Source organism: Lepisosteus oculatus, chromosome 14 (genome assembly GCF_040954835.1).
Source record: "Lepisosteus oculatus isolate fLepOcu1 chromosome 14, fLepOcu1.hap2, whole genome shotgun sequence".
NCBI classification, from domain to species: domain Eukaryota; kingdom Metazoa; phylum Chordata; class Actinopteri; order Semionotiformes; family Lepisosteidae; genus Lepisosteus; species Lepisosteus oculatus.
This window is the reverse complement of record NC_090709.1, coordinates 17,619,164-17,633,324: the sequence shown is the minus strand read 5'-3', so window position 1 is coordinate 17,633,324 and position 14,161 is coordinate 17,619,164. Positions and strand designations below refer to the sequence as shown.

General features: G+C 41.3%; 1 protein-coding gene and 2 non-coding genes across 3 annotated transcripts in view; 2 read left to right on the top strand and 1 right to left on the bottom strand.

The window, feature by feature from the left end:
- The window catches only part of LOC138242792 (zinc finger protein 271-like), a 781,993-nt gene that overhangs the window by 201,580 nt on the left and 566,252 nt on the right, over positions 1–14,161 (top strand). The gene's annotated exons all lie outside the window — the stretch shown is intronic.
- On the bottom strand, positions 11,397–11,490 carry trnai-uau (transfer RNA isoleucine (anticodon UAU)). Its single transcript has 2 exons — positions 11,453–11,490; positions 11,397–11,432 (listed from the first exon to the last, which is right to left on the bottom strand). It is a non-coding gene; the product is annotated as a tRNA-Ile (tRNA).
- Positions 11,750–11,821, top strand: trnat-cgu (transfer RNA threonine (anticodon CGU)). Its single transcript has one exon. It is a non-coding gene; the product is annotated as a tRNA-Thr (tRNA).

The window sequence follows — 14,161 nt, the reverse complement described above, 5'->3', positions numbered from 1 at the left end:
CTGCACTGGGACTTGGACTTTGTTCTAAGCGCGAGGCCGAGGATCCCATACGTACTCAGAATTCTACCAACGTGAATGCTCCGCTTGATCAACGGCAGCCTACAGTTGGACCCTCGTCGACAACCTGAATAGCTTATTCAGTAGCAGCGCTGGTCCGGGAATGAACCAGCTTCTTCCCGGGCAAAAGAGTGACTTGTGCGGACTCGCGGTCACACTCTGTGCATAGATACTTTCTACTAGCCAGCTGGACTGCTGGTAGATCCCCTCGGAGCAATGACTGCCCTGCGCGTCGCAGTTAGATTCCTCCGCCCGTCCAACTCCGAGCTGCACCTCTACTGGTTGGCCGGTAGCCAGAGGACGCTGGGACAACGCCCATTGGACAACCACTGGAACCAAGGCTGCAACAGAGCCTGTCAGCTGGTTTGGTGTTCGTGCCGGGAAATTCCAAATCCATACACAGTGGATAAGTAAACCCCATGTCCTACATTGCGTCTCGAGAATTCAATTGTACCTCAACACAAGTTGTTATCAATTTAATTCACGAGTATTGCATTTACTTCCGAGTTTAGAGTAACAGTGGGTAATAACGCTGATTAGCGATTTTGTAACCGAACGATATATATTGACATATATTCTCTGTTGTGTATCTCTTTGTGTTTGCATCTCTTCGAGATTATATACCTTGTATATTGATAATCCTCACAGTAAGGTCTGCCGCTTGTATCCAGGCAGACTGGTATATGTTTGGTGCACAATTTATATTAATAACTGTATCTCGTGTATTGAACATGTGTGTGTGCGTTGTTAGTTGTTCTGACGATTGATTTTCTAAAAACCACAGCGAACCACCTCGTGATTACTGCTACATGAATAATTGTCTCAGTAAACCCATCAAACCTGTACACAGCTAAGGAAGAGTAGCTCGGAAAATACCCAACTCAACAAGCGAGCGCATTGGTTGCTCTTGCTCTTAATGCAAGGAGCTGTTTTTTATTTCACATTCATCATTATTATCCAAAAACAGCTGCACAACTGGTCGCATTTGTGATTATGTCACTTCTCTGCAAAACTGGAAACTACTGTAGGTTTATGTAGCGCCAATACATTTAGCTGCTACTCCTGCTGCTACTCCTTCGTCCTGTTTTAAAAAAAAACATAAACAATTTTCTAATGAACAACTCATGAATTATTGCCAGGATCTATATTTAGCGTTTGGTAGTGATAACACTGCAGATATTGATTGAGTAGAAATTCATGATGTATTAACAGCTTTATCTGAAGCGAGAAGTCCTAGAACGCCATCTATGAAGTTTTAGGATTCATACCAAGAAATGCCTTTTATTTCCCACCCCAACTGCTGCTTTGGCATTACACATTATGTGAACATTACCAGTTTTGGTAGCTTCTGGGCACGATTTTTCTAAATTGAAACTTATTACAAAATTCTTGTAAATCAGGACTAATTTTAATATCAAATGAAATTACTACAGAAGAAAAGGCTTAACTGAAATATGAATAAGACTATGCAAGCCTAAAAAGTAGAACAATTCAATTTCTATAACTTATTTTTAATTTTTTTAGAAATTGGCTCACACACTGGAAAAGACTAACGTTTCTCTTTGTTAGAGTATGTGAATAACAGTTTAACCCCAAATGTTTGTAGTTGTGATTCTGTTAAAATTCAATAAATCGTCTATCAACAGTAAGAAATTATAAAGAAAGAAAAAAAATGTTTTATTACATAAACTATAAGACAATGAAGAGAGTTTACTTCGCTTTTTTTCTTTTGACTTATGCGTTCAGGATCCGAACCCATCTGTGGACGGTTGTGTTTCTTGAATCTCTTGTAATCATCAAAAGTCGTTGTTTTGTGCTTCAGTTTTTTCTCGAGTTGTACCATGGATATTTTATATGATCAATACTTTACATGCTCTTTTGCATTTTTCTTCACATACAGAAAAAGTTCAAGTTGTTCATATCACTGTGCTGCACATTTACGCTGGACCACCTGTAACAGTAGAGGACACGCAGTGAGGAATTCGTGCAGCTTTCAGCTCAGTGCGGAGTCCAGAGGGAGGGCTCGCTCGCTGAATGATCTCTCAGGAAATCCCGGGTGAGATTCAAAAGGTAAACCTGGCTCTCTATGAACACGAGCAAAGAGTTCTCACTCAACAGAAGATTGCAATGTGAGTACAGTAATATAAAACACCTGAAGATGCCAGGGATTGAACCCCGGACCTGTGGAGCAGTAAGTGACTTGTAACGCTGACATAAGAAATACTTACATAAAGTGCTTTTACTGACCATATTACAAATCACAGGAAGTAAGGTCTTAAAACATTGGGCAGTAGTGGGATTTAAACCCACGCCCCTGAGAGAGTGGAGCCTAAAATCCAGCATATTAGACAATTCAGCCACACTACCTCTGGCCCCTTCTCCTTTCATCTCGTTGCTGAGTATAGGTGCCTTCATGCAATTGAGCCAGTTTTGAATCCCAGCCAATACATCTCCAAATCTTTTCAAATGAATCTGTGATCTTGTAGCACATCCTCTGAAAGAAGCAATCGAAATTGGAAACGTCTTCTTCAACACTGAAAAGCTCAATTAGGACGAAGCAGTTGTACACAGGACAGCAGTACCGTATATGTTCTTGATTGATTCAGACTCGTTCTCAGTGGTTCTTGCTCACCAAATAACTTAAAAGCTGAGGAAGAACGCTACGAAAAATACTAATCAAAATACAAAATAATAATCATTATTAACCAGAAACAGCAGAAAAACTGGTCACATCTGTGATTATGTCGCTTCTCTGCTTCAGCAAGGTCAATAAAGGACTCTCTGAAAGTAGTAAAACACTGAAGAACTGCAAAACTGAATTCAAAATCATATTAGGAATTCTGAGTGATGCCTGCTGACATGCAATCCAATACGGATGTTGTCTTTAAATAAGAATTCTCTATGTTTCCCTGCCTTTTCCCTGGAGTGAAACTATTGGATTGAAGGAATTCTTATCATAGGTTTACAAGGTGCCGTTGATATTTGGATAAATCTATGAACTCGTGATTTTTATATACTTTAAATATCGGCCATATGCACAGAATAAAATGACAGTACTAATGATTTTTCCTGAGACGAAGCACAACTTATCTTTCCAAGACAGCTGATAAAGGCAAGCCAGTGGATACTCTAGCAGAACATGGAAAAACGTTCAGCTTTGTAACCAACAAATTCCCCATTTAGATCTGACATGTGAGGTATGCTTTATGATTGCTTGAAGTGAAACCCACAATCTCTTTGGAACTTAGACAAGTTATTTCTGATGGAGCCCTATGCGGAAAGACTTAATCAGCTCTACCCCTGAGGATGACTCGACTCGAAAATGCAGAACATTAACGTTTCACAGATAAAAGGAGCACAACCGACATTAAAATTGAGGGCGCATTGTGATTTGCACTGACTCAAAAGTGATCTTGGTAGACAAACTTCCCTGCTGAAGGTGGAAAAAAGAATTTGTGTTGAGAAGAAGAAACACTTTTTTCTCCCTGCTTTGATGTTAAGCTGATAAAGTAGCTTTTAACACATTGCTCCACTTGGTGGTTGTAACACAAAAACTCTTAGCAGCAGTGGGATTCAAACACACACCTCCAACAAGACTGGAGCCTTAATCCAGCACCTTAGACCACTCAGCCACACTAACCACTGTGTCCTGTCTCTTTGTCTCATTACTTGCCCGGAGGAAGCCGGGTGGCTTTTGCTCTTGTCCAACAGTGGCGTTATGACTATGGAACCGACTGCACCTGCTTTTTCTGAGATGCTTCCCCTCTCATGGTGAGATCTCGAATTCTTAAACACCTCTGGATAAAGTTCTTCTGTGGAGCAGGCTACAGACCTCTGCGTACAGCACCCTTGATGTTGTTTTATTTCTATAGCAGCACCCATCCGGAATTTGTTTTTGTTTTACTTTTTATTTGAACAACAAAATAGATTCAATATAAACAAGAGCACATATAACGTATTAATAGACTCGTGAGGGGCACATAAATAATACAATCAGACTTTATGGAAAAAAAAGTTAAACAAAGTATATTTCCTCAATTACAGGACAGCACAAACAGTTCTTAATGCAGAAATGGAAGCCTGTCTAAATTTTCCTTTCTGTTAAAGACATTTCGGGAATCACTTTTTTTGGGACACTGATTTTTCTCCTTTGGGGAGCTAAAGAAGACTATAGGGTGTGGCACAGTGGTAGTGCAGTTGATTCTAGCTCAGAAAGTTGCGCGTTCAAATTAGGTTGGGGTCAGCTAAGAGTTTTTCACCATCTGCTGGTGCTGAACCCAGACTTCTCACCATGTAGTTGAGTTCTTCTCAATATCTCAGCATCTCCAAAACATCATGTCCAACTTTAGAGACAGCTACATCAGACAATGAAAGTTTGAGACCACTTTATTATTACAGGTTCTAGCAAACCTGAAAGCTAAGGCGTTTCAGGCCACTTTTTTAATTAAAAAAGTGTCTGAAGCCTCTAAATAAAATTAGGCTTTTTTAATTGTGTATGAAATTCACTCCCATGGGCTCTGAAAGGGGAAATATACTGTTGGGATCCTCGCAAGTGAGGTGTCTCTTCTTGTGGTGAAGCACAGTCATACCTGACTTGTCCGGAATGACCCAAGACAGACTTTATCCAGAAGCGACGGCACCACTCCAAGTAGAATGAGAGAGAAACACAGCACGACACGGGGAGTCAAGAGGCTCCCACAATTCATCTTTCCTCACATTACTGATTTCTTCACTAACATTTTGACCGTTTTACAATCACAATGACCGTTTCACATTAAATAAGTTTTTAAACCATCAATATTTAAGAAAAAAAATAGTACATTTTTTTCCAATTATTAAAAAAAACATTAAATGCCTTGATTGCATAAAGTTTCACAGACAGAAGCAGCACGCCAGCACAACCAACATTAAAATGGAGGGCACACTACGATTTGCATTGACTCAAAAGTGATCTCGGCAGACGTCATTCCCTGCATAACGCAAAAGGTGGCAAACCGCATTTGGTTTGAGTGGACGCAAGAAAGTTTTTGTTTTCTGCCTTGATGTCAAGCTGACAAAGTATCTTTAAACACTTTGCTTAGTTTCTCGAGGGACTGCCAAAAAGCAGCTCCCTCCCCTTTGAAGTCAGTTGGAAGAGGGTCGGTTACCACTGTACTGTGTCTCTTTGTCACATTACTTGCTCAGAGAAAGCCAGGTGGCTTTCGCTCTTCTGGTCCGACTTAGTGGCATTACGACTGTGTAACGAACTGCACCTGCTTTTTTTGAGATGCTGCCATTCTCGTAGTGAGATCTAGACTTCTTTAACACCTCTGGATATAGTTCTTAAATGAAACAGGCTTCAGACCTCTGCGTACAGCACCCTTGATGTCATTTTATTTTTACAGCAGCCGCATCCGGAAAGTTGTGTCTTTTACGTTTTATTTGAACAACAAAACTACATACAATACAAACAAGAGCACATATAACGTATCAAGAAAATCTTCAGGGGCACATGCTATAATACAATTACACTCTATGAAAAACGTTTACACGACGTTAATAAAGATAAGGTCCGATAAGGACCATTTCACTTTATACCACATTCCTAAATGAGGATGCATCTCCCGTTTTAGAACTATTTTGGGCGGTATGGCTTATACAACACACCCACAGTATTCTAATGGTGGACTGCAGATCTGTGCTATAGTTCAGTCGAATTCGAAGGATCCAGCAATCGTACTGGATTTGACTAGGATTCTGAAATGTCACTTGCAAAAGTATTCAGGTTTGCTTGAACCTTTGATAAAAAAAAGTGATCTAATCTGAAACTACCCATTTTACAATCTCTGAGGTAGTTGTCACTAAACTCGGACGTGATGTGGCACACATGTGCCGTGTGCCTTTACTTTTCTAAAAAACTGGTATCGGGAAAAGTTTCTTAATATTTCTTTTGATTAGCATGCAAGAAAATGTGATCATTACCTATGGAATTTCCCGCCAGCGTGGAGCTTGAATTCACAACCTTGAGATTTAGTGTTCAAGAGTCACAGAAGAGGTCGGCCTGGTCTTCAGTTTGCCAACGATAAGCTCCGGCAGTGCTCCTCTGTAAAGCAGCTTGTTTGGATCGGTTATGTGGGACGGCATTTCGATACTAAGATCATTTGCAGTGCACTCAAAAAACATAAATGAAGAAGGTGTCACAGTAAGGTGAACCCAAGGGCGAGGGATGTTCCTGCTTCGTGTACATCTACACCACCTAGCAATACAAACGGGGTGCTAGGGCCCCTCTACATTACCACAGGCTCTGTTTGTCTCCCAGAATCACCAATGCACACACAGACCAGCGACAAGCATTTGTATTGTATAAGTGCCCTTTTTATTTTCCAACTACATTCACATTCACTGTCACCCAAAAACACAACGAAAACAGAATTCACAGCAGCAAAAGGTCCTTCCCAGGGTCAAAATGAATACAGAGGGGCAGCAGTCTTTTCTGTAAAATACATGAGAGAGGTTACTCGATCGTCTCTACTTAGTACCTGTAGTCTCTGATGGCCCACTTTGAGGAGAGGGGTATCGCCCAGTCCTATTTCCCCAGTCTCTGTTCAGGTAACAATAGAAATCCTCTGCGACTATATTACATTCCTCTCAGTTTGAATCGGCTAACTGTGCCAGTTTCCTTGTTCCTCACCTTCAGGTGTTAAAAGTCTCTGTACAGTACCTCTGTTCCAATGCCAATGTCTCTCGTTGTCGTCAGTTACTGAACCAGTAGATCCTTGCCTCCAGGTATTAGAAGTCTCTGCAGAGTACTTCCGGGGTCTTGCACTCTGCAGCGGGGTCTTGCACCCTGCAGCTTCCTTGTGCTGCCTGTGTCGTCTCCAGGATCCAGTGGGAATCGGGAGCCCCCTCTGTTCTGTCTCAGGTCTTTTTTATCCCTCTCCTTAGCCAATCCCTTTCAGGGGGGTTTCCACTGTCCCTGTCAGAATCAGGTCTGCCCAGTATTTTTCCAGGAGGAAGCTTGTGTTGTTTGAGGAATGTGGGAGTGCTGAGCTAGGTGTCATGGAACCTTATCAGTTCACCCCTTGGTCTGGCTAAAACTGGCTCAGCGACTCCTCACACCTCCAAGTCTCGATACCTAATTGCTCCCTGAACGACTTGGGTTTGACTGTTTTTACTGACTGTTCCTGTATTAATTGGGACAACTGCAGTCACCCCCTTGAGTGAGAGGCAACATTGACACCATCCTGGAATTCAACATAACCTAATCAATCACAGCCTGTTTCTGCCTCAATAACCCACACCCTGTAACACAAATCAACATAACCCAATCAATCCCAGACCGTGACTGCCTCAATGACCCACATCCTGCGACACAAGCTTCACCTGGAGCACAATGGCTGTGTTTTCAGCTACGGAAACTTCCTGTTGACAAGTCGGTGTTTGTGTTGCTTTTTCTGCTCAATGGAGCTGTATTAATGCAGGCACACGTGCTTCCACGGCAAGTTATTTTATTAGTGCTCACAAACCAACACACTGCAGACACCTCTGATACTGTCACTGCTTGTGGACCCCGTGTTCCTGCCGTCAGCCTACTATACCATGTTCATGCACATCTAGAAATATTACTGCTGTAGTACAGGAGCGAAAGACGAAACGAAAGCACACCCAGTTTAAAAAGGCACATCTGTCAACTGCTGAACTTCACAAGGATGGGATTCACACCCACATGTGCAGAGCACAATGGATTAGTAGTCCATCGCCTTACCACCCCACCACCTCATCCCAGAAGTTAGCCTCCTGACATGAGTTAGTACTCAAGATGGTCGTCTTTCCTCTACTCAAGGATCATTTTCCTCTTCCACCTGCGATTTCACCATTTTCCTTGAAGATGTCAAACATAAAAAGCATATTGAGCTCCTTGGACTTGAAATTACCAGATAAAAGCCATTTCTCATCACTTGCTCAGCGAGCAGGCGCAGCGCACACAGAACGCAGGTATCTCAGAGCGGTGTGTCTAAGAGGCTGTAAAAGGATAGTGCTCTGTTGGTGCTGTGGCTTAGCTGGTTAACGTGCATGTCTAGTAAATAAGTTTCTGGGTTCAAATCACCACAGTGCTTTTCTCCTCTCTTGCCATGCAGAGTTGGTCGTTGTGGACAGCAACAGGTGTCTGCCTTAACTTTAATGGAAGTGTTCATTTCTGGAACAACTTTTTTAAAAACAAATTCCACACATATTGTGATAGATAAAATACTAATCTTCCCTGTCAGTGCAGAATAATTAGTGCCAGCTGGCATGAAAACGACAAAAAAAACATTTTTGTCTTTAGCGTAAAACCTGTGAATGTAGAAGAAAAGATGACGAATGTCAATTTTTATGGCACCGTGAGCTTGTCCTTCAGTCAAACACGTAGGTAATTCAAACACACCCAGAGATGCACTTTGAATTAGCTTTGACCTAAATACTATCTACTCCAGATGTGATTGGGCCTCTTTCCACATCCTGATATATGCAGAGAACACAAGCTTTTGGCACGAGTGAATATAAATGTAAACATAAATACTATTCAATATATCGGAATTTTGTTTACCTGGGGATCCTCAAATCAGGAGTGTAGAAAAGAACACCGTTAAACACCGGGAGTGCAGAACATGATAAAAGTGTTCTTTAAACAAAAAGTGAAAATAGTGAATATGTCTTTCACTTAGATGTTCATTGAATGCTCAGTAAACGATAAAGCAGAGGCTCGTTTTGTGAATTCTCCTCGCATCAGATTGTCTTGCTTCGACCTTTAAATTGTACACTGTGTAGACCCTTCACTCTCCCTAACTCAATTAAAGAGCTGCAGGCAAAAGTGCCTATCAGTTTAGTTCAGTGGTAGAGCACTTGCATCTCGTGTATAAGGCTTTGTTTTCTACTGCCACTCTGGATTTCTTTTTAAATGCAACATCTTATCTGTGATTGTCTTTCATGTGACATCCCCCGTGTGTGAATTTCAGCATGACACATAAAATCGTTTGAGATGCTATTTTTAAAACAGACCAAACGAAAGACCTAGTAGCTAAATACAAGTAGAAAACACATGAATCTAATTGAGAAAATTTGGACTGGAGCGATGTATAGTATTGTAATGGTTGGGGGTTCAGGTGGGCACCCTTGCCATTGCCACTTAAGTCAGCCCCCCACTGTCGGGGACTCAAACCTGCGACCGCCACCATAGCTCAACAGGGACCCAGCCGCTTGAGCTTAGGGACGGACTCCCTTTAGTTCAACAGGCTGGGTCCCTGTTGAGTGATGCCAGAGGTCTGGGTTTGAGTCCCTGACGGTGGGGGACTGACCTGATGTGGCAGTGGCGAGGATGCCCATGTGAACCCTGGAGCGTTACATTGGTGTCAGCAGTGGGATGGGATAGCCCTTTGCTGAGGTTGGTGAGTTAAGCGGGGGAGAGTGTAACGCATACGGCCACCATTGAGTGTGTAAGAGCCGGCTTACCAGAGCGGTGATGTCACTGCCCTTCCCTGTAATAGCAGGGCCACAGCTGCAGGACTGAAGGGAGATTGCTCTTTAGCTCAACAGGCTAGGTCCCTGTTGAGTGATGCAGGAGGCCTGGGTTTGAGTTCCTGGTGGTGGGGGGCTGTTGTGAACACCAGAGTGCTACGGTATTACTAATAGCAGCACAAAGCTCACAGTGGTGGCTTTAGGGTATCAGAGCCAGTGGTGCAATGGATAATGTGTTTGACTTTGGCTCAGAAGATTGCAGGTTTGACTCCTCCCTGGCTCGTTAAGCTTTTAAACTACACTTCTCAGCGTACACAACCCTTCTATCGACTGGATGAGTCTCCCGTTACGTCTCCAATTCTTTCCGCACATTCTGCTTGTTTCACCACCGTTACTGTTGGACCACAGCCACAGAATCGAGGAGAGATACGGTTCCGATAAACTGTCTTAAATAATCATGTTGAAAAAGGTGACAAAGTTTATTTTTCTTTAACATAACCTTACATTTGCCTGTTCAGTTCAAGTTATTTTCTGTACCTGCAAATTCCTCAATTTTTCTGCTGTCTCCTGAGACAGACATGTGTCAAATCACAATAAGTAATACAATCTATTCAGTTAACACCCAGATGTAACAGAACACATTTAAGACTTACACCCCCTTTAAATATGTATTTCCTTCATTTCAGTTTTCTTACCTCCCCAGGATACCTGAAAGTTCACTATCCCATATTAAGGACTGTACATGCATTACCGGTAATACAGCTACTAATAAAGATATACATTAATCTTAATTATTAATAAATTACACTTTTATTAATAAAGACATGTATTCATCAAATTCATTGTGAATAGTTGTGGTGTCTAGAAAACAATTTTAGCTACAGTAAATATTTCAAGCAAGTGGTGCGTATGTTCGTTACTTTGTGACTATATTATTTCCACTACATTCAGAACAGTCAAATGCGATCGACTGTTCCTCTACTGAACTACATAAACCCTGTGAAGAGGTGGTTTAAGTTAGTCTCCTACATCGGTAACATCTAATGGGCAGCATATGTTATTTTAGGTTTGTTGCAATTGAGAACAGGTTTAGTAGACAAATTTCAGCAGCCACGTTCGTTGCAATGACCCGTTGTAGGGTCATTGCCAATCAGCTGCAAGAAAAAAAAAACATCATTTGTGCCTTTATTTAAAAAAAAGAAAACAGAGTAGTAGTTTATGTGGTAATTTCAGGTACAATGTAAGAACTTAAGTTAACTAGTCCCACAGTAATGCGTGGGGTCCTATCAATAGAAAAAAAATACTTGTAACCCAAAAACACAACAACCACGATGCAAGAAGCCTTCCGGGAACCTAGGTAAATCACTGTAGTAGTCTAACGACTACAGAAAATAAAATAAACAAATACTTAAAGGAACAACTTCAAAACAAAAAGAACATTAAAAACAAATCTGGGAAACAACAAAAACAGAATCTAATGCGAGAGCTTTTTCAAGTCTTCGGTACCCCATCGTGCTCCCTTAGTCCCAGCAGACCTCTCGTCTAAGAAGATATCTCTCATCTATCTGTGTAGAGATCAGCTGGGGGTCCACAGCTGATGGGAATTTAAGTAGTGACCTGCGTCAGCTGCAAAGGAAAAAGTATAGGTTTATACCATGCTGAAAGGAGAAGGAAACACAACGTGGACCCTTCTTCGGGTGTGACGTGGAATAAACCTTTACCTGTTCCTTTGATGTTAATTTAGACTGGATCTCCAGCAAACACCTAACAAGCTACAATCCCGTTAGATAAGGTGTTAAGGACGACCTATAAGTAACAGTATCTAAAGTGGACGGTTGCTTTCGGTAGCTAAAGACAGGCCACACTGCTCCAGGTGAGGCTCGAACTCACAACCTCGGCATGACTCCGCTGTGCACTGCTGTATAAGTACCGCGCGCTGACCGATTGCGCCACTGGAGCCACGTAGATTGCTTTCCCTTCACACACTGACGTTGCACAAACACAGGGTGAAAACGATTTCGGCATGTTTTCCGTCTCTCCGTGGGAGAAAGGGACAGTAAAAGAGCGAGGAAACTACAAGGGAAGAAAATGAAAAAATTCTTGAAGCCAGCTCCGCAGAAGAACTATATTCTTTACTTCTCCTGCCATTGCAATTTGCGCACAGATTTTTTTTTTCAAAATGTATTAGCCTTGATGGGAAAAAAAAAGCTAGACTGTGTGCGCGGTGGCCAAGTGGTAAGGCATCGGTTTCGTAAACCTAAGAGCGCGGGTTCAAACCCCGTCCGTGCCTGGTTTGCGTGCCACGATATACCTTTATCTAAATCGTCAATTGTCTTGCAATGTAGAAATCTCTGTAATAATAAGAAAAGAAAAGTAGTTAATAATCCTTTGACAAAGTAACGGGCATCCTCCACTGCTTGTCAGGATGGCTGAGTTGTCTTAGGTGCCAGCCTCAAGAACTCAATCGTGTGTAGTGAGAGTTGTTATTCACAACCCGGATTTCTATGGAAGCCCGTTTCCGCCAGGGAGTAAAAAAAAAACCCGCTATGGTATCTCAGAATTCCGATTTAGCAACTCAGAATTGCGACTTAGTAACTCAGAATTCCTACTTTATATCTCACATTTGCGACTTCGAAATAGCCCATATTTCAATGTCTGTCCTTTTGTTATTGTAACGGATTCGGGTTGTAGGGCTTGTGCCCTCGCAGCTCCCACCCTAGTTCGTGCCTCACTGCATTGGCTCGAACCCAGGTCTTGCCAGCTGAGCTAAAGAAGACCCTTTTAAGTAAAAAAAGACATACAATGAGATATCATAGCGCGTTTTTTTTACTCCCTGACGGAAACGGGCTTCCATAGATTTCCCTTCATGTTCATTAAGATGTTTAATTTGTATGTTGCTTATATAAGAACAGTTTCTTCAAAAGTTCTGTCAATTAACAGTGGAGAGCTAGCCGATGTACGTTTTCATGAAAACTCTCTTTAAGGCGATTACAAGTATCTTGAGCAAATCTGCGTCATATTTTTTAAAAAAAAAGTTTAGCTCAAGATGCAACAGGAGTATAAATGAATTCTCCCGCCCTACATTCCAAGATATGGAATCTTATTTTTCTTGAAGTGTCTGATGTTGGTCGTTATTGGAAATTGCCCGGTGATATCGACTCAGGTACTCAGTTGTTACGTGCTGTAATTCGATACATGCAAAGCATTTATATTCCCTCAAATTATTAATAAGGCCAATAATGTATTAAACATTACATGCCACTTTTTCTCTAGATGATGTTCACGATGGAACAGTGAGAAAGGCATGCCTAGATATGCTTGAACCAGAACCTTACTATCGTTTTAGTCCCGACCTGACCGCACTGAGCAATGGTACGACAGAGACTCCAACAGGTCGGTTTTCTCCTTTTACAGTTTTTGGGAAAAAAATAATCTGCACTTTTAAGCAAGTATTTTATTTCAAATTTTGCAAAGTGTAAGTTTTTCTTGGAAAACGTTGTTTCAGAAAGAAACTGAGTTGATGGGAATAGCCCTGTCAGTAGAATATCGAACGTTTCATCTCAGCTAGTTCTTCTGTGGAGCAGGCTTCAGAACTCTACGTACAACGCCTTTGATGTCATTTTATTTCTACAGCAGACGCATCCGGAATGTTTTTTTTTTACTTTTTATTTGAACAACAAAATAGATTCAATATAAACAAGAGCACTTATAACATCAGTAGAATCGTCAAGGGTACATAAAATAATAAAATTACACTTTCTGAAAACGATTAAACTAGGTAAATCAAGATAAGGTCCGCACAGCTTTAATGTTCTTACATTTCGAAAGAGTCTGTAATTACCCTTTTTCGTCTATTTTGAACTATTCAAACTTAGGACTCGTACCAGACCATTTCACTCTACGTACAGTATATCTCTTTTCGTAACGAAAATGTATTTCCTGTCTTAGAAATGCTCTGGGCGGTATGTCTTGCACGTGGACTGCAGATCTGTGATATTGTCGAATTCGAGGGATCCAGCAATCATACTGGATTTGACTGGGATTCTGAAATGTCTCTTGCAAAGGTATTTGTGTTTGCTTGAACATTTAATAAAAAAGTGATCTGAGACTTCCTAGCTTCCAGTCTATAATCTCACTGTAACTAAACTAGGATGTGATGTTTCGCAGATGTGCAGTGTGCCTTTACGCTTGGCATGTTCAAGACTATTCGTTGCGTGAGCTCCTCACTGCGTGTCCTGTACTGTATTGTGATTTCGTTGAGATTATCTACGAGGAGTACAGCGACTAGAACGCCTTGAACCTTTTTTTCGGTATATAAAAGAAAACGCTAAAGCACATACAAAGTAACTAACATTTCCTATATGTAGGTTTTCTGATTATATCTCTACTTTACTTAAATACCTTAGTGACAGGCGATTCTTTCCGATATTTGTTCAGGCGCGGTTATTGATCCCATACTAAAGATTATTTTTATAAAGAACATGTCACCTGCAAACTCGTATCGAGAAAGTTTTATAATATTACTTTTTATTTAAAAAAGTACATTTATCATAACCTATATGATTTCTTACCAGCGTGGAGCTCGAATTCACAACCCCGAGATTACGTGTTTGGTACTAGTTGCGCCACA